Genomic DNA, 23,434 nt, shown 5'->3' with positions numbered 1-23,434 from the left:
CTTCGATTAAAATCCATTGGAAATCTTGAACTCGCATGAAATCTGAATCAAGATCTTCGTCATAACCTAGTTAAGCGACAAAAGGAACAAATGATCCAACACTGGAGTGGAACACGCCGTAAATCAGCTGCCAGAGATTTAATGATAGCGTGTGATACGCTTCTCTAACGATAGTGTGACAATTGTTTAATATGATACAATGTCTCCGGCTGCAACAAAGAATTGGGTAGGGCATTGTTTGGGTGTGAATTTGTTAATGAATATTAATAGCAACGGTAAGTCGTGGTCAGCTCCCCCCCTGACGTCCTTGTTTTTCAATCTTACATATACTTTATTGCACTAGGTACATATTTTGCTTTGTGTGTATTATAACAAACTAGCGCCACTACCCTTACGCTACGCAACACGTTTTTCGTTATATAATAGCTTTTTCAGGCGTGTCTATATGTGTGTAGACACACAATAAACTATGGAAAGCAGAAGCGATAGTGAGTTTGAAAATGTGCCTCACGAAATTTCCGAAGCAGCAGCTGCTCCTACAGCACAACTATTGCCTGAAAAATGAAAGTCCAGGTACAAATACAAATCAAAACACAACAAGACTTAACATTCAATATACTACACAATACACTACACATTCCTAGAAACAATGAAACTCCTCGATAAGGACAAATACAAATCACAACACAACAAGACCTAACACTCAATATACTACACAATACAATACACATTTCTAGAAACAATTAAACTAGAGAGAGAAACTCCAACACATGTAACCCAAATACCGGCAAATTTAAAGAGACACCGGAAGACAGGAGAGGACAAATACCTGAACTAAGGCGTTCTAACCGTATAAAAGAACAAACAAGAAGTTAAAACGTTCAGGTTGAGTAGAGCCTTGAAGATGATAGCACAGCCTGCTATCGAAAGCGCTCGTATATAATAAGTGAAAGTTGTTGAAGCTTCAAATCATTTTTGTAAACAAATGTGAATATAAATATAAATATATATATATATATATATATATATATATATATATATATACGAAGGTTATCGAGTGTCTTGATATAGATACAGAAATTATTAATCGCACATAGCACTCAAGAAAGTGGCAAACCATAGACACGTGTTTCGGGCTGTTGGCCCATCATCAGTATGGTGCAGGCAAGTGTCAGGATGGGCAACACTTGGTTACCAAAAGATATACAAAAGCACGGAGCCACCAGCAGGAGCCAGTCGCACATTTGTAAGCACAAGATCTATTAGATCTATGTGCTATATATATATATATATATATATATATATATATATATATATATATATATATATATATATATATATATATATATATATATATATATAGTTTGTAAGCACAAGATCTATTAGATCTATGTGCTATATATATATATATATATATATATATATATATATATATATATATATATATATATATATATAGTTTGAGGAGTGCCAGATGATGACAGTACTACCAACTGTCGAAAGCGCTCGCTGATAATATTGAAATACTTAAAATAAAGGAAAATTAGTTGCATCAATCAAAAAATAAATAAAAATAATAATATATATATATATATATATATATATATATATATATATATATATATATATATATATATATATATATATATAACAGAAGAATTAGTGACTGGGTTAACTATAAATCGGTACAATTTGTGAGGTTGCAGTCAATAGCTGGGCTGTTACAAAGAAAACTCTTTGTTATATGTCAAGCTTTCGGTATATTTCATACCTTCGTCAGGACAACTACAATAATGAGATTATATATCTTGTAAAAAATATATACATATGGAGAACTTACTAACGTGAGAATAAAATATAAAATGGTTCAAAAACAGATAGAAAAAACATGAAATTCTGAATAATACTCGAATTACTAGACCTTATATTTTCTTTATCATATTTCAGTAGGTATGTGTAAATTTTGCTGAGACTATCAATATCAGTTCTTTTATTCATTGAATGTTCTTCGGTATTGATATGTATCATTTCCAAAAATATTCTTTTAGTTGTATTAATTTCTCTATCTAAAATATTTGGGTTCTCAAAATTCATTTTATGATCCTCCGAATTAACATGTTCTGTTAATGCACAAGAATTAACATTTCGTCTACAGTTGCTTTTATGGGAAGTGATGCGACTACTCGGAGGTCTAGATGTTTGTCCTATATATGTTTTAGAACAATCCATACAAGAAATTTTGTATGCTGAATTGGATTTTTGTTTATTTGAAATTGGATGTCTCAGTTTACTGTATAATTTAGATATAGTAGTGACATTTGTTTTGGATATTTTGAGGTTATTATTTCGGAATACATTAATTAATTTTGGTGTCAATTCTTGAATATATGGGAGCGATTTATATATGAATGAAGGTATAACGTTGTTGTGTTCAACTTCTTCATTATTTTGAAAGTTTGTTCTTTCACAAAATAAAATTCTGTTTACTAAAGATTTAGGATAAGAATTTTGGATCAGAATTTTACTGAAATTAGACAAACTTTTGTTTCGTAAATCGGGATGGGTAATTTAGATGATTCTGTTTTTAATGATTTTATTAAATTGATTTTCATTTTAAAATGCAAATGCGCCACTGGAATCAATGAAGTCGCCCCGGAACACCAATTAATTTTTGTTATTTCATGATTTGTATTACTGAAAATATATTTGCAGAAACTGTAGAAAACTCATTGCAATTTTTTATTGCATAAAATTTATGAATTTCACTTCCGAAAACTAGACTTATTTGCCATTCAAAACGTATTTCCCAAACACAAAATATTCAAAATTATCTGTATGAATTCTTATTTTAAAATATAATCTATAATTTTTATAATTTCGTAAGATGAAATTTCAAATACTAATAATTTAATCATGTACTCTGTACTAATATTTCCATACGGCTTCCACATTCAACGACTGCCTATAATAATAATAGGCAGTCGTTGATTATTTCCTCAGGTTTTTGCTGTAGATTAATAATAATGAAAAAATTTTATTATCAAGTCTAGATTGTCAACATATACAAGTACAATATATACAAGTACATATTTCTATTTTATTCATTCCTTCACTGATTCAAAACTTTTGTTGAACAATTAGGTAGACTGATATGACCAGAAAAACACATGATATTTTCATAGTGAATAATTATGTGCTTTTTCAACTAACTGTCTTCCGTACCTGAACGACAGCCCTCATATGTCTAATGCAAAATAAGAATTACCGATGTAATCAATATGTGATTTCAAACATCCAAAAGAGTTGATAATTTGTGTTCTTAGAAAAATAAATTGAACATTTGACAAATGTTCATTTACCCAAGACTGTCTTTTTTTCAATTAATACAATCGTAGGGAAATTGTAAACTATAGTATTAAGAATTTACGAAATTAAATGTAAAGACTGCGATGCAAAATATTATGGACAGACAAAATTATAAGATATAAGGATAAGATATAAGGAATATTTAGCACACTTAAAATATGGAAGACCAGAAAAATCAGCAGTCGCCCATCATATTTTGCATCAAAACCATTCCATAGACTTCAGTTCATTAGGATTAGTTAGACAAGTTAACAACAACAGGCATCCAGATGCCTACGAGAGTGTAGAAATAAGTAAACATAATATTATGAATAACGATGGTGAACCAATACCTAATAGTATACTATATAGCTTGTTAAAATAATATTTTAATTATTAGATTTACCTGACTTATTACATAAGGACACATTGCGAAAATTAATTCAAGACACTTAAGACACAGCTACCTAGAAGAAGTATTTATGGTATAAATAAGGATAACTTTGTAAGTATGACTAGTTTGATCTTCCTCTTGAAGATGATCACTTGGTGATCGAAACACGTGTCGAGATGTTAAAATAACGGTTTGGGGTTGGAAAAAAACTCCAAACAGTGCATCACAAGAATGGTAGAGCCCTTCTTCTATACATACTTCAACAACTCGAAGAATTTAATGGATAGACAGAGAAGGAAATTCTCATTTGTTGAATTTACTTCCTAATATAATTAGAGAAAACATTCTGGCTGGTAGGCCAAGGTTGAAGAAAAATTGTATATAGTAGCAAGCGTTTCATCTGCTACGGCGACAGACATCTTCAGTGGTATATATGAGTTGACTGTAAGAATAAAGGTCTACCAGTCTGGATGTTTTTCTTTCTAATCGTGACTCCGGCCGTAAAAAGCTATGTTCTTTTAGTATAATGTTTGCTCATGAATGAAGTTTTTCTCAATGTAAAGGATATACTAGATTAAATATTGATGTAGGATCGCATTCCTTCCAGTCTTCTGTAATTTTCTGAGCGATCACGACTATACCATTTTCAAAAAAAAAATTAAATTAAAGGTAGTTTACTTTATGACACGACCTGAGCAATTGAGATGAATTGTCAATTAAGAAATTCCCAAAATAGATATGCATATTTAAAGTTCAACTCTCACACCACAATATACATACGTGTTTTGATATTCCTGCGGATATTTACCAAAGACACACGTTAGACAAAACAAATATAACATAATCTTGTTGAAATGTTCAATCGCTTATGCAAACAAAGAAATAATGAAATTATTCATTACCTTTGTGTGTTTCTATTAAATTTTGTCATTTCCGTTTTTCACCACAGAAATGCGGTTCTGAAATTGCAGTCTTTCTATCCATTACGTAATGGAAAAAAATCTAGCCATAATTCGCGTCGCGCTGATTGGTTTCTTGAAAAACGAATAAAATTGTGAACACAATATATCAATCCTGAACATGATATTCTACAGAAAAACAGGTTTCATTATTTCATTGCCACAAACATTATAGAAATTAAGTTTTTTTTTATGGATAATCTATGCAATATGTTAACTGCTTGGAGGCATTAAATGACGCTGAATTGGTGGAATGTAATAATAATAACAATAAAGGGCATTATTTGTTATGTGCAAATAAAACACTGTTAATTCTGTACCATATATCGAAATGAAAATAAAGATTTCATCGGGAAGAGAAAAAAACTTACTAGGAACCTTCCGAAAGACAACTAATTCCCTGGTTAATACCAAAATGGACATTGAGTTATACTCGACTGACATTTTCGCAAGATACGTCACAGAGATTAGTCCTGCAGATGTTCATTCACTAGCAGGTCAACGCTGAAATCAATCTAGTGAGTGTCATATTAGCCAGGAAGTAGTTGGGAGACGTGAATTTCTCAAAATGAATTGGAAACATTCGTATTTTTAGTACTCCTAGCTCTCATTGAGAAAATATTATTCTTCCATATGCAAAATAGTTTGTTGAAAACGAAGATTTTCACATTCGTGTTGCATATGGCACTTAATATACACCAACTGACGCTTGATTTTAAGCGCTTGACATCGTTTGATAAAAAATTATGGATTGAAAGCATTTTAAAATACATCAGCAATCAAAATGTCACTGCATATGTGGAAAATGGGAAATATTGAAGGAAATAAACGTGTGCGTCTCGGGACACCCGACAGAAAAAGATGTTAGCCAATGTCTAACAGGCCTTTTTATTGGTCACTGTCATTTGAATCATCATATGCAGAGACTCGGACTGCCGAAAGACAGTGTGTGTCGCCTCTGTTTGGAAAATGATGAAACAGCAGAGCATATACTTTGTGCCTGCTCCGCTGGGGACCGAATCAGTCGATTAGAAATCATGAATATTTATAATTACGATTGAGGTTTGATATTATTATGTGATTTCATTTCAAATTGGTATCTAGGGGTCTTTGTGGACCGACATTATGTTTTTATTTTCAATAATTTATCATAACGAATTCTATAATTACAAAAAATCATTAATGTAAATGAAAAAACTGTATTCAAAAATGGAAAATATGTTTTTCGTGTGCCATAGGTCATATCCATTCTGTGATCAACAGATTGAAAAGCTTTCTGCTCAATGTTCAGTTTGCATACTAAATAGTTATTCTTGTGCAACCGCTGTTATATCTGTTATTGCTCACTTAACAACTAGCTTACGTCACACGAAGAATATGATCTCCATTGTGGTTTTTCTTTCTTTGCGCGAGGCTTTCGAGTTGCATACAGACAATATTCAATTAGAAATGACAGTTGGCATTTTTTTCCCCTCTTTTTGGTTGGGATATGTCAAATAATGAAATAATGTAAACCTAATTTCAAAAACTTCATTTATAAGAATAAGATAAAAAAAACGATTACAAACATCAAAAATATCCCCTTTCATAATATCGGCCCAAAAAGAACCCTAGATACCAATTTGAAATGAAATCACATAATAATATCAAACCTCAATCGTAATTATAAATATTCATGATTTCTAATCGAAAATTCAATATATCAGACCCCACAAACCGTACCGCTTGTTTATCAAATCTGAGAATAAATCACTTTTGAAATTAACATTTAGCATTGTTATCTGTCTGTTTTTAAAAATCTGTTTTTCCGTTAACCAACTGTCGTACCCCTACGAACGACAACCCTCAGAAGTCGAAACTTGTGCGAGCTAAGGATTACCGAGGTCTTACCTTTTAACGTGTGATTCCTAACACGGAATGAATTAGTGCATTTGAAATAATTTAATTTTAAGCCAGTAAACCACGCGCTTTATTATAAAGCCATACATTAATAAAAATCTAGTAGGTGATAGGAAAACTGGCCCATTTCCATAATTATTAATAATAGATCAGATTTTCTGTAGGAACTATTTGAACAGAATACATTTTCACCTGAAATGATTTATTTTATAAATATATAATATCCCTCCAGTTATCAACTAAACCAACCGCCACTGTTTTATGGTCCAACCTATTTCCCGGAAAAGGAAAAGTATGGAAAAGGCCTCTCTATGTTACTCTGAGGGTCGAATAGACCCACTTACTTTGGACCTAACCTAACTCTACATTCATAGAATATTGAAGCATTCGACGGTTTTTATGGTCAAAATTCAGCATACGCTTCATGCCCAAAATTTCCGAATTCGAATTTTCGACAATTCTCACTAAACATTTTTTTCACTTTCTCAACATTTTCACCGGTTGTTGATGTGCTGGGGCGTCCAGGGCGAGCGCCGTCATTCACATCTTCTTGGCCTCACGTGAAAAGCTTGTTCCATTAGTAAACATGTTTGTGGCTCATAGTGCAATCACTGTATGCCACTGTCAACATCCCAAGTATTTTTGAACAATTTATTATACAAAATCTGATGCAAATATTTTGATCCATTTTTTCACTTTTCACTTTCAACTGTTTTGTCTCTCACCAACAAAATAAAATATTAGTCAGCTGAAACTGTGAACATATGTTCGAGACGAAAGTACCAACATAAAAAAAAAGAGGCACGCTAATCGATTGTGAGTAGCCCGTGAAGTTTGAACACTCACCTTATTTTTTGAACAGATCTCGTACATCGCATATGACATGATCAGTGACACCATCAAAAACCCCAAATTATTCAAAACGACTAGTCATGGTTAAATCTTATTCATATAACTCTGACTCAAGAAGCATTTCTTGAAATATCCGAATATTGCAGAAACAAATAATTTTACTGGTGTTAATATTTGCGAAAGAAATCATAATACTCTTCATTTCACATATTATCCAACTTGGATTACCCGATAAAATTTCTTGATACGCACTTATATAACACCAGTAACTTTATTATCATAATTTACCCAGTAATTAACAGAATTGGGTCGCCGGCAATCAACGAAGCAGGAATTTGTATTTCACATTTATGACAAGAGGTTATCGCAATAAAATCCTTAACGACCAATGTTTATTGATTCCTTAATTGTTGTCGATTTTTACGCCCAACATACAATGGACAATTAATTATCCATTGATGTACAGTGAAAAATAGTTTATTGTATATTGTTTGATTTTACAGAGCACTTTATTGTTAAAGCGGATGATGAAAATAATTTTTAGAAACTATTAACCTCCTTGAAACAAATAAAAATGCGGAAAAGAAAGGGAGCGTAACAATGAAAACTTTCGGAGTCAACTCATCAAAGCTTTATTGTTTTAGAAAACTACATGATAATTTCTGTATCTGTCCAGGAAATATGCAGGAATGATATGCCGAGAATTCCACTAAAGTTTTTCAATCAGCGGGTATGAGTATTACAACTAGTGGATAATCTACCTATTTCATACGGAGTTCCACAAGATTCAGTTCTAGGACCGTTTTAATGTACAATTTATGTATATTAGGTATTTGTTGATGCATATGTATAAGCTCTAGAAGCCAGCATGATGAGCTCATGGAAAAATCAGAGAGAAAGACAGAAAATGAAACGAAGTGGTTTTGAAATAAAATAAAAACCATTGAAGCTCAAACACTGTTATTGGTCACTTAGGATACACTATAAAAACACACGATAGTTTTATATTTGTTGACTATAGTTTCGATCATTACACCATTTTCAAAACTAGATTACATTCAATTCTGAGTATTTATACCTACACTGCCTATACCTATCATAAATAATTTGATACCTACATTGTATATACCTGGGATAACCTCAATTAATAGCAGCATATCGATGAACAAAACCAAAATTTTGATAAAACGTAGGTTTTGGGAACTGGGTTGTAGGCCTATTGTTTAGATCAAGTTGTTCGTTGAGAATAATAGAATTGGGAATTTTCTTTGACTTGTTTATTTCTATATATAGATCCAACAAGTTCATCATTTTTCCTTTTTCGCATGTGTGGAGGAATTTTAAATTATCTTTATCTATTTTATGTTTCGAATTTTGAAGATGTTCATACTTCAATGATTTTTTTATCCGAAACGACATGTTCATTGTACTTTATATCAAAATTTATACCAGTTTGGCCTGTATATATGGTGGGGCATTCACCACATTCTATTCGATATATACCAGATCTCTTCCCTTTGTCTAATTTAGGTTTGGCAATAAATAATCTGTTTTCTGAGTTTCCGTTAGATGTGTAGGATGTTTGTAGATTGAATTTTGAAAGATAATTTTCAATATTCTCGGATATTCTACCTGCATAATTGTAAAATATTTGTGTTCTGTTATTGTCAATCTATTCGTTTTACACAATATAAACTGACAGCATTACTTTTAAGACAACTCATGACAGTGACGAACACAGAAACTTGTTGAAATGGTAGGTATATTTTCCATTCATTCACCTGGACTATACATTATTTAAAGGTTAATTTCATTTAACTGCAATTCTGTTTTTATTTAACAGTCTTGAGAATACTACACTTGTAACCCATTTCAACTGGTTTCATAATGTTAGAAATATATGAATAACCAATTACTTGAGATTCAGATGATATATACGTATGAGCATAATGCCACATTTAGTATGGAAAAAAGTATCTTCAATTGACTCTTTTGCAAAAATTTTTTTTCAAATTTAGATCTCTTCAACATATTGTCTGGAAGAATAAAAAAATAATTTCAATAACATTGAAAGAGCTATCGTTCATTATCTAAACAAAAATTGCCTCTATACTAACATTTACAATAAAATCGTAATGAAGTTATCGATGATTGTTTTAACTATCGATTACTATCATATATTCGGAGTTTCGCAAGAGTTTTCAGTCAGTTTTTTATAGGTTTCATTCATTTATATGTACGTTCATATATTTGAATCTACAACTTCATAAAATATATATTTAGGGCGTTTCTGTATAAATATCACTAGTTTACGACTGTAATGCCAAAGGCTGTTCTTTGTTAATTTTTGGTGCCTAAATGTGAAAATGATGGTAAAAATTTCCACGTAAGATTTTTGAATTGATTTTTTTCACAAAAATTTAATGAACACGACATTCCAAACTTGCTTTTCCCCGAAATTGAGGAAATTGTTTAAAATCTGGCAACACAGCGGCTCTGCACATATTCGAATCTGCTTCCACTGTATATGAGACTTATAACGCCGCTTCTAGAACGTCAGATTCTCGAACTTTCCAGAAAATACCAGAAATACGGAACCACTATAAAAGTAGCAGGTTGACAATCGGATCATCAATATTGGTTTAACGCGAGTGAGTTAGTATTAGAGAAGCGAGATGAGCCAACTCGCCAATATTAAGAGCATTATATTAGTATTATCTTAGTATTTTAATAAATCAGAATTTTCGCAACGACTTCTCTCTCAGGGTGTCCTGTGCACTTGTCTGTAGTGCTTGTACATGTTATTAATTTAGAGAAAAGTTAACAGAAAGCGACAATTTTGTCTCAAAAAAATGAAGTTATCATATTTGGTGGATTCACTTTGTTATTAAACAGTAAAGTTTCAATAAATGATAACAGTGACTATCACTGATTGCTAGTCAGATTTTTGTTTTCGAAAATGAATTCAATTAAGTCTAACTAGTTGTAGAAAATACTATCTGCAGGCATGAGTTTGTAACACAAAATAGTGCAAAAATCTTTGGATAACTTTATATTTTTCAAAATAGGATTTTGTTGAACACCAAGCGCCTCTTTATGAAAAGTTGGTCGAGATAAAGATTAATGAGGTCTTACTTTGTACGTTGCGATTCCTAATATGGATTTTGTAATAGACATTTGGATTACTTACTTAATTATTATGACTGACTGTGGGGTCAAAATTCACATCATTATCAACAAATAAGAATCGGTAATGAATTTATAGATATTTTTGGCCATATGAAAAACATATAAACAGTAATTTTACAGGAATTTACAATAATGAATAAATTCTGTTTAAAATCTATTTTTCCGTTAATCAGCTGCCGCTCCCATACGAATGACAACTCTCAGAAGTTGAGAAACTTGTGCGAGCTAAGGACTAACGAGGTCTTACCTTTTAATGTGTGATTCCTAACACGTTGAAAGGTGAATGAATAAATTACTTCTGATTATGACTTTCAATCCACTGAAATATCGTTACAAATATTAATGGGAGTGAAAGCACTTCTTATATTGTCATGAATTCACAGAAATAGCGACGTTATTTTAAAATTCCTATTTGAATCGCATGTGATTTTCATACACTATATTACCATTTATTGAAATTTACTGAAATGCGAGACAGTATCGTATTCATCGAATTAGCAAATGGCTTGCATAATACCAATGACATTTTTATGATTTTATTTCTATCAATTACGTCAAATTCAACAAGGTGAACAAGAAGCTGAATTTTGATTACTATGTTATAATTTTTGCATCCCATTCTAATTACTAGAGGTCACTTGACAGAACTGACATTGGTTTTTTTTAAAGAAAGGTTTTTTTATTTTATAGACAAGTCATATATCGTCACAAATACATTAAAAGTTTTTGCTCAGGAAAAGATTCAGAAGAAATTTGGATACAGCCATAGATTTTCTTTTAGAAAAGTTAGATCTGCAATGTCGGCATCGTTGAAAAGACAACTGTAGTAATCTTTGGTATTGAATAGGAGAACCACTGCTTGCCACTCAATTAACATCGAATTTAATTCCATTTTAACCTATAAGATACATTTTTATATATTTTTGCTTGTCACCAAGAATGCAATGGTAAACATTTTAAATTGATAGCATTGAAGATACGCTACTCCAGGTGCGCGTTTGTTGAAAGTTAGTGTGACGTCACGGGATATATACGATTATCGGTATAGCGTCTGAAGCAGGACTGAACTGTTATAAAGCGAAATATTTGATGATTGAGGTTCACGGTTATGGAATGTTTCAATGAGAATATAGACTGTGTTTTTATGAAAGTTCATGGTTGAACCCGTTTCTGAAATTCAATTACACAAATTAAATTTTTTTAGCAATGTGAAATGAAAATGAAGAGATATATTTGGGTGTATTGGTTTGCTCAGGTGATAAGTAAAGTTTTGTCCATCCTATTCATTGATGAGTATAAATTCATTCATTTTATTATTACTTTGAAATACGAGCGTTGTAATTTCATTAAAATGATGCTAGCAACAAAAACATCTACCTAACTAGATTTTTCACATACAATTTGTTTAGGGGATTTCGGGTTAAATAAGTAGGTACACCAATACTTTCTTGGGACTTTCCTTTTCTCCATACTTCCATAATATAGGCAGATAAATTCAAATAACCAATGAATAATTGATCCTTCACACTGCTTATACAAAAACAACTAAAACTGATGAAGATTAATAGCAGGCTCCGCATTTCGTATATCTGGTGACGTCACGCTCTCTTTTGCTAACCGCTTCTTTGAGGCTATTTCATTTTCGGAATAAAAAAAGGAAAAAAGAACCTATTGAAATTCAAATTTGAAAAATACATATATAATCCTTTATACATGCCTTAATGCCCACAGAATTTTGGAATGATGAGTCCCGAATTGATCATTATCATAATAAAACAATTGTCATAGCAGTAGGAGTGACTGGGTCATAGAATAAATACACATCATTCTTGGAATCATCTTTTGGTACCTTTTGACAGGTATCTGAAATACAATTGGTGTATGTCCATACAGAACCATATTTAACATTATACTCTAGTACTAGGAAGGATGGGAAACTGTTGATAAAATGAAATATTCACAATTACCATAAATAATTGCGTATAAAAAAATTCCCGCGACGATAATCGTCTCACCCGGAACTGAAAAATGGATAACGAATTTTGTTTTACTTTGATGGTCGACGAGGATAGGAAATTGAGTAGTTATCATAAATTTGGCACTCATCCTCCACAATGGATTCAGTATTCACTGGGTATTAGACAACATCAGTGTCTCGTCAATACCGTGATACTGTCAAAAATGGAAATATAGCCTTCATGTCAATGTATATATGAATATGGAGAGCGCATCATCAAGTACCTACCAATAGACCAAGGTATCAAAGACAGCATCTTTGCAGACTATGATAGTACCCTTGATCATTAAGCTTACTCAGGTCATCTTATCTGAAGACAGTAGAGGAGAGGTTCTCGGATATACTGAAGAATTCAAACTGAAAAGTCCACTACCTTCTAATTTCCGAGACAAGTATAACAAGATAAGTATAAAGCAAACTCGTATAGAGATGCATCATTTTGAGACTGTTCACGTTGATTTGGTAAAGCATTCGTTGTGTCCACTTACTCTGCTCCAAAGAAATACAGTGATATTGCAACAAGTGGTACATATGGTACCTCTTCTACAGTTTCAAGGACCATATCTGTCAGAGGAGGTGCTACTTTGCAATTATCTATAGTGAGTACCGTTGTTACATACCAAGAAAGAAGCATAGTACTCTCCGATGTATGGTAGTTTCATCTAGGAGCTTCTATTTGTTAATTCTTTTTTAGGATGTACCGTTGCATTTTCATCTATCCCAAATTCCATACTATTAAGATCCACCAACTTCTAATTTCGGGATGAGTATAACAACGAATCAGCCGATTTCGAAAGCAAACTCCTATAAAGATGCATCCTTTTGAAAGTGTCCACGTCAATTTGGTGAAGCACTTCTCGTGTCCACTTACTGTGCTTCAAAGAAGTAGAGTAATATCACAACAGCTGGTACATAAGCAGCAGCAGTTTTGTTTCTCTTTTTCAGTTCCAATGAACAGATCTGTCAGAGCTGGTGCTACCTGCCATGAAGAGTGATCTTTGCAGCAATTACCAGTAAGTACCGTTGTGCCACACCAAGAAAGAATTACTCTATAGTTCTCTCGGGTGTATGGTAGTTCTATCTTAGATCTTCTATTTGTTTATTCTATCTTAAGACGTACCGTTGCATTTTTATCTATCCCATATTCCACACCACCAAGATTCAATGAAGATTCTTTTTCATGAAGTATAAATTTCAAGATCATCCAAATAAAATAAATGGATAACCTCATTGTTATCATAATATGATTCAAGGATATCCTAACATAATCAGTAGCACTGATCACATGGCGTAACATAGATAAAAGTAATTGTGGGAATATAGAATAAGGTCCTTCACCTGACATAAAATTAAGTTGCATTACGCGAGGTTGTTATGAAAAGGTGTTTAACGTAAACAAAAACAGATGAAACTAATAAAATAACAGATCAGCCACATGTCAGTAATTAACAAAGAACAAGTTACTAACGTAATTCGCATAATAAAATGGATTACTGAAATCTTAGGAGTGTGCCTAACGTATGGTCTCACTGGCATCCTGAATCGGATGATAATAAAAATAGATGGAATTTTATTACGATTCTATTAAAGAATACGACATAATCGTGTGGTCTTTGAGTAAAAATAAAAATTAAATGAAATAACAAATCAGCCATATGTCTTAGTAATTAACGAAGAACAAGTTACAAACGTAATTCGCGTAAAACGGATTACAGAAATATTAGCAGTGTGTCTAACGTATGGTCTCACTTGCATCCTAAATCGGATAATAAAAATAGAAGGAATTTCAATATGTTTCTATGAAAAAATACGACATAATCGTGTAGAGTGAGTAAAAATAAAAACTAAGTTAACAATTCTAGTTAAATACATTCAAACACTTATATTTTGTTTCGTATGCATTATTCATATAAGTTTATAAACTAGAAAAGTAATATTCCGATTGATCAGAAAAAACATTCAATCTCACGGACTGGATTACTCTTCAGGTATTTTTTGCAGATTTTCCTTCAGAATACTGATTCTGCTCCAGAAAGTACACAAAATTTCTTTGAGGACGGCCCATATGAGAAACTACCAAGGAACCCAATGCCTAAGATGGTTTCAAAAGTGTAAAACGCATTCAAGAAGTGTCAACATTTGATTACACCGGCTTTGAACAGGAGTCTTCAGAATTCTGATCCTACAGTCACTATTGACAATATACGGTTTGAGAACCGTATTAGTTCCTCTACTCATGAAGTTGCTGATTGGCAAACCAAACAGCTCGAAACTCCCTCAATTACATAATTTCATAGAGAAGGTCAAGGATGTAGGTACTGTTGCGAGATGAAGATTTTAGTATCATTTTTTGATGTATCCCCTGATAAATTAGTGCAGTTATTTTTTGGTTCGTTTCAGTTTCAAAATCTCTTATAGATGGATAGATACACTTAGTTTGTTTTTTCCACACCTGTACATACTTCTCCATCCAATTATTATATAATTTTCCAGATTGCGGAAAAACCCAAAAACACACAATCATTAGTCTAAGAAGAAAACACTTTTTATAAGTATTCGAAGAATTTAAGATAGATAAATAAGATCCCTACTCACTTCTTTAAGACGGAGAGGCTTCAACTCATCTCTCGCTTCCAGAAAACAAAACTAATAATCAATTAGATTGATTTATTGACTCGATAGAAAAATAATACTTCAGGCCTGTTCTATGACCTAAGTCCAGCCTTCCATACTATTGATCATCAGCTACTACTTTTTAAACTCAAGGGTATTTGGAGTATCACTCATGATTGGGATGCATTATATCTTCAGAATCACCAACAAACTACATGACAGAAGGAATGAGGTCGGATACGAAACAAATTGAATTAGGAGTATCACAAGGTTCTACATCGGGGCCTATATTTTTCATTATAATTATAAACGATTTGAGCAGCTTCTTATACTATAATGTACGTAGAAGGCACCAATTTCATAATGACTTGCCGGCATATCAAAGAACTTGTATCAACTAGCAACGAAGCTTCTGCACAGCTCAAAAATTACTGTGGTGACAACGGTCTCTCATTGAATGCTACAAAAACGTATTATATACATTTTTTTATAGACAAATGTGGTTAACGATCGCGATCTCTACTTACACGTAGATGAAAAGTCAGTCCAGAGCAGAGATACCGTGAAGTTTCGTGGAGTAGTCCTGGATATGAAGTAGATGTGGATCCTCACATCGCAACAGTGTGTTCAAAATCGAGCAGTGAATGTCAGAAACAGGGTATCGCTGGAGAAAATGAGGCTGATCTAATTGGACTGACTCCGTCAATACTGCAACATGGATTGATATTTTGGGGTTTCTCATCTCACCTTGAGAGGGTTTTCATTTCCAAAAAGAAAACTTTTAGAGCTATATTCTAAGCTCACCCCCCGAGACTACTGCAGCGCATTATTGAAGGAACTTGAAGTTTTACCCTAAACCTGAATTTATATGAACCATTCTCAAGGTTATCAACCTGTGAAAGTTCTCCCGATTATATTGGAATCAAATGTTTCAATAAAAAAAAAAAGTTTGGAAAACTAAGTACACTCAATCAATACCTGTTATAGTGTGAATCAATTTCTAGAAGTCTGATATAAATAAGTGAATTTTCATTTTTTATTTTGTAATGTTTTTATAATTTTAGATAAAAGTCTAATTGTTACATGTGATAGTTGGAGTTGAATTTTCCGTAACTAGTTTTAGTTTTTTGACAAGTCAGACACAGTTCATACAGGGTGTCCATTCTTGATATTATCTGTATACATTTTGTAGACGAAGTAGAAATTCTAAAATGGTTTCCTGTGTCCTACTGCACAATCTATTATTATTATTATCATTCTACTTCAAGGCATTGGCCTCCTGCTGAAACAAACTGTGAAATAAGTCGCGAAGTATCGCCTCTGGACCCACCAACAACAACATTCGTGCAAAACCAAACCCGCGTATTGTTGAGAAACAAAAGAAAACGCCGCGCTCACTTTGCGAAACGACCATTTACCTTGAAAGGAAAAACGAAAGCAATTCGAACGAAGAAATCAAATCGGCTATGCCTCTTAACGCTAAACAGGCCACTGTCGAAACTTACGCAAATCGAACTAAATCCTAGAAGTAACTGGAAACGTCTTCGAATCGTCACCGACAGGCCGATATTTCTGTTGTACTTTTTTGTTTTTCGATGACGGAACTACATTGCAGAAGCACGAGGTTTTTCGAGAAGGCGAACAACTGCCTGCGCGCACAGCCGCGATGCTCGATTGAGACTGAAACGATGCCGCGACTCCTGCTGGCTGCAGGAAAGAAAAGAGTAGACAGGAAAGTTAGATTCTCGCTGGACATAGCCGTGTGGCCGAAGAAGACTATTAGTCCAGTTCCCAAGTGCCATTTTATCGAAAATCTGTCCTCCAAGTTCGAAAATCATGATCGAGGTGTAATATCGGAGAGACCTCTTGAAAATGTTTTGAAACTTTAGAAGAAAATCACGCAAAAATTACAAAAATTACATATCACTAATTATAGGGGAATTTCCATAATATGCGCACCGGCAAAATGGGCATGCTATGGAAAATGATACTGGCAAAGACTGATCGAGTTAGGGGTATATTATACGTATCAAGCCTAATCGGTCTCAAGATCTCTTTATATTTGCAGAAAAAAGAACAATTCGAAAAGCAAGAATTTAAATTGGCCGCGTGTCTGTTCACCAATAAAATTTGATCGTGTCTAGAGCGGAGTTGCCAAGTGTATTGGTTTTTAATATCCAATCACAGATCTGATGATCCAATTTGACAGATGCCATTTTTATTATTGTTGTCAACTCGGTGTGAATACAACTATTACAATTATCTAATTAAAAAGGTTTTTTCTGTAAAAGGTAGGTCTCGGCGGGTGCCTATTTTGCTGCATATTCCGTGGCATTAGTTTACATTCCGAAAAATATTTTTTTAGGTTATTTTTGGATTGAATTTTAGCATTACTACCACCAAAAAGGTTGATATATGTTTTATACCTAGTTGTAAAAACAGATCATCCATACCAGACCAAAAGTTTTTCAGTGTTCCAAAAAACGAAACTCAAGAGATCTATGGTTTTCTTCAGTTGGCCGAGCTAAAATAAAAATTAAATCAAAACATTCCATCCTTTGATAAAAGACAAAGTCTGAAATGAATGTCATACAAATAAAAGGGACCTACTAAATATACCACCTACCGTTTCAATTTTTCATTCTTCATTTCGGTACCAAAGTATTGCAAATTTTTCAAGTAAAATTCATTGATCATTTCAAAATCGACTTTTGGTAAGGTGTCGGAGTCAGCTTTAACAAAACTAGGCTCAACATTCATTTTGAAATTATTTTGACGAAAATATGAAGTTATGTGTGGAAACCATTGACATTAGAAAGAGCACATTGTCGCATACACTACAGAGGGCGCTGGCTGACTGAATGACAATATGGTTAATATACCAGTAACATTGAATTTTTTATTTTTGGTGGGTGGCATGAATGCATAATTGATTTATTTTATTAGGGTTCATGAGCATTCGAAAACCATCTGAAAATACAGATCGTTTAATTGTATCTAGAATCATATTTAGATATAACTTGTACTATATCAGTTATCAAGGCAAATATTATTGTCCAATTTTTTGCTTGATTCGAGGATTTGAGCGATCTTATTATTGAATATTTATTTTTTTGCTGGCTTTAAAGAAATGAATGAATAATTACAGAAAATTTTAATTGATCATTCATTTTCTCAGGAAAATAGAGTACCCATAACACAATTTATTGGTTTATTAATGTATGTCATATCGGATCTATTCTTCTTGTTTTTGCAACATTGAGTTTTAACTTTTTCTTAGCTGACAGTTCGAGTAGTAACAATTCGTTTTTTCATCGAGTTTAGTTTGTATGTGTTTTAAAAGTTTTTAAAACAGATATATTTGAATATTAATATGGTTCATTCTTGTGCTGATTTCAATTGTGTGGAAAGGCACAAGAAAACAGAAAGCGCATTGGTTTTAATAGGTGAGTTATTTCATATAATAAGTTTAGTTTCCCAAAAGATAAAATGATGACAAAAAATGGGTGAAAAATTAATATTTTTGCAAAAAATTCAAATGCTTTTCATTTTACTTCACTAAATTTTATTATATGGTTAATGGTATTACCTCAGAAGCTTTTGTTGGATCAGTTCGATTATAATCAATTTTGTCAATACTTGACCTCATTCAACCTTCCTCTCAAGTTTTGGAAGATTCAACAGATTAAATTTAGTAGCAATATTAGAAACAGGTATGTATATAGGAATCGTCTTTTTTTAATAATTTGTAGTTGTACAGATTGAGGATTGTAGAATAAATTGAATATTTGATTCTTCAATCCAGTTTGCTATATTTTTTGATTTTCGTAACTGTATATTATTAAATAATGCATAAAATCATAGTTTAGGTAAATATTTTGTGATCTTTCGACTTTGTATACTGATTTTAGGTATATAACTTATTTCCAAACATGATTTTTCGTGTACATTTTATTCCATGTGGAATTTTTTTTATTAATTGAAAGGTTAACGGGTTCATATACACTTCCATAATTGAATTGATAATTATAGGCTTCGTGAATTTTACAATTTGGCAATGTTGATTATTTCTATTGTTCCTATTGGTCAATAGAAATTTTAATAGAAATTCTATCAAGTGAACTATAAACCAAAAATCATGAAACAAGCCCATTGTTTGAGCAAATCCTATATAACAAAATTTATTTTCATGCTCAAGATACTATTGATGAGTGGCAACATGGTTTTGTCAATGAAAAATCTATAAATACTAATTTATTCCTATTCACCAATGATGTTTACAAAACTTTTGAGAATGAACAGCAACTCAATACGATTTATACAAATTTCTCGAAAACTTTCGATAAAGTTGATCATGACATATTGCTTTCAAACCTCAACAAAATTGGTATCAACCATGGTTTTATCAATAATTATCTCCAGAATCGTGACTTTGTAGTCGGATATAATGGTATATACTCTGATACCTTTGAAATCAACTCGGGTGTCCCACAGGGATCAGACTTGGGGTCTTTGCTATTTGTTTTATTTATCACTGATCTAACATCAAGTTTACATTTTTCTAAAGGGCTTCATTTTGCAGATGATTTCAGATGCTTTAAAGAAATTCAAACCGTCAGAGATTGTGTTGCAGTACAAAAAGACATTGATAGAATATAATTGGATGATAGAAAATAAATTTTTTGGGAAAGAAAGTTTTTGGCTTCCTACTACTCCATCTGATACAAAAAAAGGGGATGAGAGAATCTTCCAAAGAAAGGAAGGAAGTAATCAATTTGAATATGAGTAATTCTATACATGGATGTGTAGATCATGCAAAGAAGAAACTTTCAGACACAAACTGAAAGAAAGTCCTCCTGAAACAGCTACTTTCATATAAACATTGAATCACACGAAAGAAAAAAATTCTTTCGAAACAAATACTTCTATATGAACACTGAATTATACAGAAGATACTTTTCTCTACTCAGTTTGTATTTCAAACATTTGTTGTGGAATAAGAATCAGATATCATTCACAAAAGTTCTACTTTGAATGAATGGTAATAAATTGCCCTTACATGAAACACTGTCACCCTCAGTGGTATACACCGATGTTTCGCCTTAACACACTTGCCCCAAGGCTCTTCAGTACCCAATTGGATAACATTATAGAAAATACACACACTTCATTCATGAATTACGATTTTGAATGTCACGGAATAAGCTTGATCTGCTTATGTCATCGATGACATCGTAGTTACATTCATTCACCTATTTGATTTAATTCCAGCCAAGAGGAATCTTATTTGAATTGAAGGGGTTATATTTTTAGGAGTGATTAATTTTTTGGGAAAGAAAGTTTTTGGCTTTCTACTACTCCATCTGATACAAAAAAAGGGGATGAGAGAATCTTCCAAAGAAAGGAAGGAAGTAATCAATTTGAATATAAGTAACTCTATACATGGATGTGTAGATCATGCAAAGAAGCAACTTTCAGACACAAACTGAAAAAAAGTCCTTTTGAAACAGCTACTTTCATATAAACATTGAATTACACGAAAGAAAATTTTTTTTTCGAAAGAAATACTTCTATATGAACACTGAATTATACAGAAGATACTTTTCTCTACTCAGTTTGTATTTCAAACATTTGTTGTGGAATAAGAATCAGATATCATTCACGAGAGTTCTACTTTGAATGAATGGTGATAAATTGTACTCACATGGAACACTGTCACCCTCACTGGTATACACCGTGTTTCGCCTTAAGACACTTGCCCTAAGGCTCTTCAGTACCAAATTGGATAACATTATAGAAAATACACTCAATTCATTCACGCATTACGATTTTTTAATGTCACGGAATTAGCTTGATCTGCTTATGTCATCGATGACATCGTAATGACATTCATTACCTATTTATATATAAAAAAAATATATGTATAACCCGTTCAATTCAGAAAATAAATTATACTTCAATATTGATAAATGTGATATCGTTACTTTTTCTTTGCGAGAAAAATCCATGCAATTTAGTTACACAAATGGAGAGTTTCTTTAACAGAAAAAATGAAGTGAAAGATCTTGGCATTTAAATTTGTAAAAGGGCTAACAAAATTTTGGGATTTATTAAGTTCTAACTATTCGTTTGTGAACGTATTCACGATGAAACACTTTATATCACACTTGTAAGGCCAATATTAAAATTTGGTTCGCTCATTTGGAAAAAATACAAAATAGGTTACTCAGATATCTATACTATAAAAAAACATTGTTAGCCGGATCACACAAAAGTAAGATCAATGAATTTGAGGCAGCATGTCAAAATATCATCTCTTTATATTAGTCGGGATGCAACACAAAAAATGTTTTTATACAAGGTAAGTAACAACAATATTACAGATATAAACATACTCGAACTCATTGATTTTAATATTCCTCAGTATCCTACAAGAAGTCCAATCCTCTTTAAACTACCCAAGGCAAGTAAGAAAATAACTGCTCTGAGTCCTCTCTAAACCATGCTTCCGTAAAGCAAATGAAATTAATGTTTTATTAAAAAATTTTGATTTCAGTTATTCCTTCTCAGGTTTCAGATATGATGTTACTAGTTATTTATTACAAATATAACTGTGATCGTAGAAAATAAGTTTGAAAATAAATCTTTCAGTGTATATGTGTAGAAGTAAGCTCACACAATTAATTTGTAATAAGAATTTCCATGTAATTAGGCTGTTAAATCTGATTGGAAAATAAAATAAAATAAAATGTCATCTTTTCATAATGAAATGGTATGGTATGAGAAATGAGATAAATATGTTTTCGAATGAAAAATAGAAAGATATCTATAGAAAACTGCATCGATTGTTGTTCCATGTCTTGTGGTAGGTTGTTTTCGGTTATTATTGATTAGTAGTTCTGATTCATCTTGTAGAAAGTTCACCAAGAGCTGTTTATTTTCGGACGCGAATTTAACATTGAAATCTGCGGCTAAAATTAGTGTCAACGTATGATAGTTTTCTCCTAATTCTTCAGAACCTACTCGACGGTAAATGTGTGGTCGTACCTCTCTCTCTCTCTCTTGCCCCTATAGTAATACACGAAACGTAGCTTATTTCCCAAATCAAACGCGCGTAAAGAAGTTTCACTTAAACAATTTCAGAAACTATTTGAGCGATTTGAAATATAAAAAAATTCTCAGAGCAAAAAATTTACTAAAAAAAGTCCCACTTCACCTCTGGAACGCTTTAACTAATAAGTTAAATTATTTTTAAATAAACATAAAATAATAACGAACGAAAAATACTAGAATTATTGTGAAAAAAGCGACGGGCGCTTTTTTCACAATAATATACTAGCATATAATAGAATATAATAGTATTTTTCGTTCGTTATTGTTTTAAGCTTACTAAAAAAATATTTTTAACTTTTTAGTTCGATGTTCTTCAAAAGCGTGTTCTTTATTTTTTTAAACTATATTCATTTTTCATTTTTAGTTTCGTATGCTATATAAGCGTGATTTTCAGTCTTCTTAAACTATATTTATTTTATCTAAACTTTGGGATCAATCAGCCGTATATCTAATATATAAAAACGTTTGATTGGTTGGTTGGTAAGTGATAAACTTCTACATCACTCAACCGATCGTGATGAAACTTGACATGTATAAGTAATTTTTCATAGAGAAGGTTTATAGGCTATACAATTTTCTGTAACTCGCTACTAGATGGCGCTGTAGAACATTTTTTTTGAAAGCAATGTTCTGTAACGCTGCGCCCGCCTAAGTTCGTTGATTCTGATTCTGTCAAAACATTGAAACAGCAGCGACACAGCAACGTAGTACTAGTTGTTAATGAAAATGATCATTGATATTTTCCGATTCCGGAGACGGAGTCTGAAAATCATCTTCCAAGCCCAAGGCAGTAGGCGCGCAAAGGAGGGTTACAAATGAGGCAGCAATAAAAAAATATTTTTTTCAAATGAAGAAATAGTGCCCGCCAATATATCAAGCAATAATGTCAATATATCAAGGATCTTACGTGCAGCGCCATCTGCCCGCGAATAGATCAAGCAATAATGTCGATAATTCTGTCAAATACAGATTCCGAGCTTGAGAGTTACAGATAAACAAACAAACAAACAAACGTAGGCCGTTCAGAGCTCTACGTTCTTCCTTGCTGATGTT

The 23,434-nt window shown here is 32.4% G+C and overlaps 1 protein-coding gene across 6 annotated transcripts in view; it reads right to left on the bottom strand.

Moving 5' to 3' along the window:
* LOC111509749 (cGMP-dependent protein kinase for) overlaps positions 1 to 23,434 on the bottom strand; it is a 509,933-nt gene that overhangs the window by 112,085 nt on the left and 374,414 nt on the right. The window contains exon 1 of one of the 6 annotated variants that reach the window (XM_074175923.1): positions 16,774 to 16,932. The exons of the other annotated variants lie outside the window; for them this stretch is intronic. The gene's annotated coding sequence lies outside the window, so the exon portion shown is untranslated. Of the gene's footprint in view, positions 1 to 16,773; positions 16,933 to 23,434 lie in introns of those variants that run through there. 6 annotated transcript variants of the gene reach the window in all.

Source organism: Leptinotarsa decemlineata, unplaced genomic scaffold (assembly GCF_025532065.1).
Source record: "Leptinotarsa decemlineata unplaced genomic scaffold, Ldec_3_MD MMD2_tig00001393_RagTag_RagTag, whole genome shotgun sequence".
Taxonomy (NCBI): Eukaryota; Metazoa; Arthropoda; class Insecta; order Coleoptera; family Chrysomelidae; genus Leptinotarsa; species Leptinotarsa decemlineata.
The sequence above is the reverse complement of the archived record's forward strand: the minus strand, read 5'-3'. Positions and strand labels throughout refer to the sequence as shown.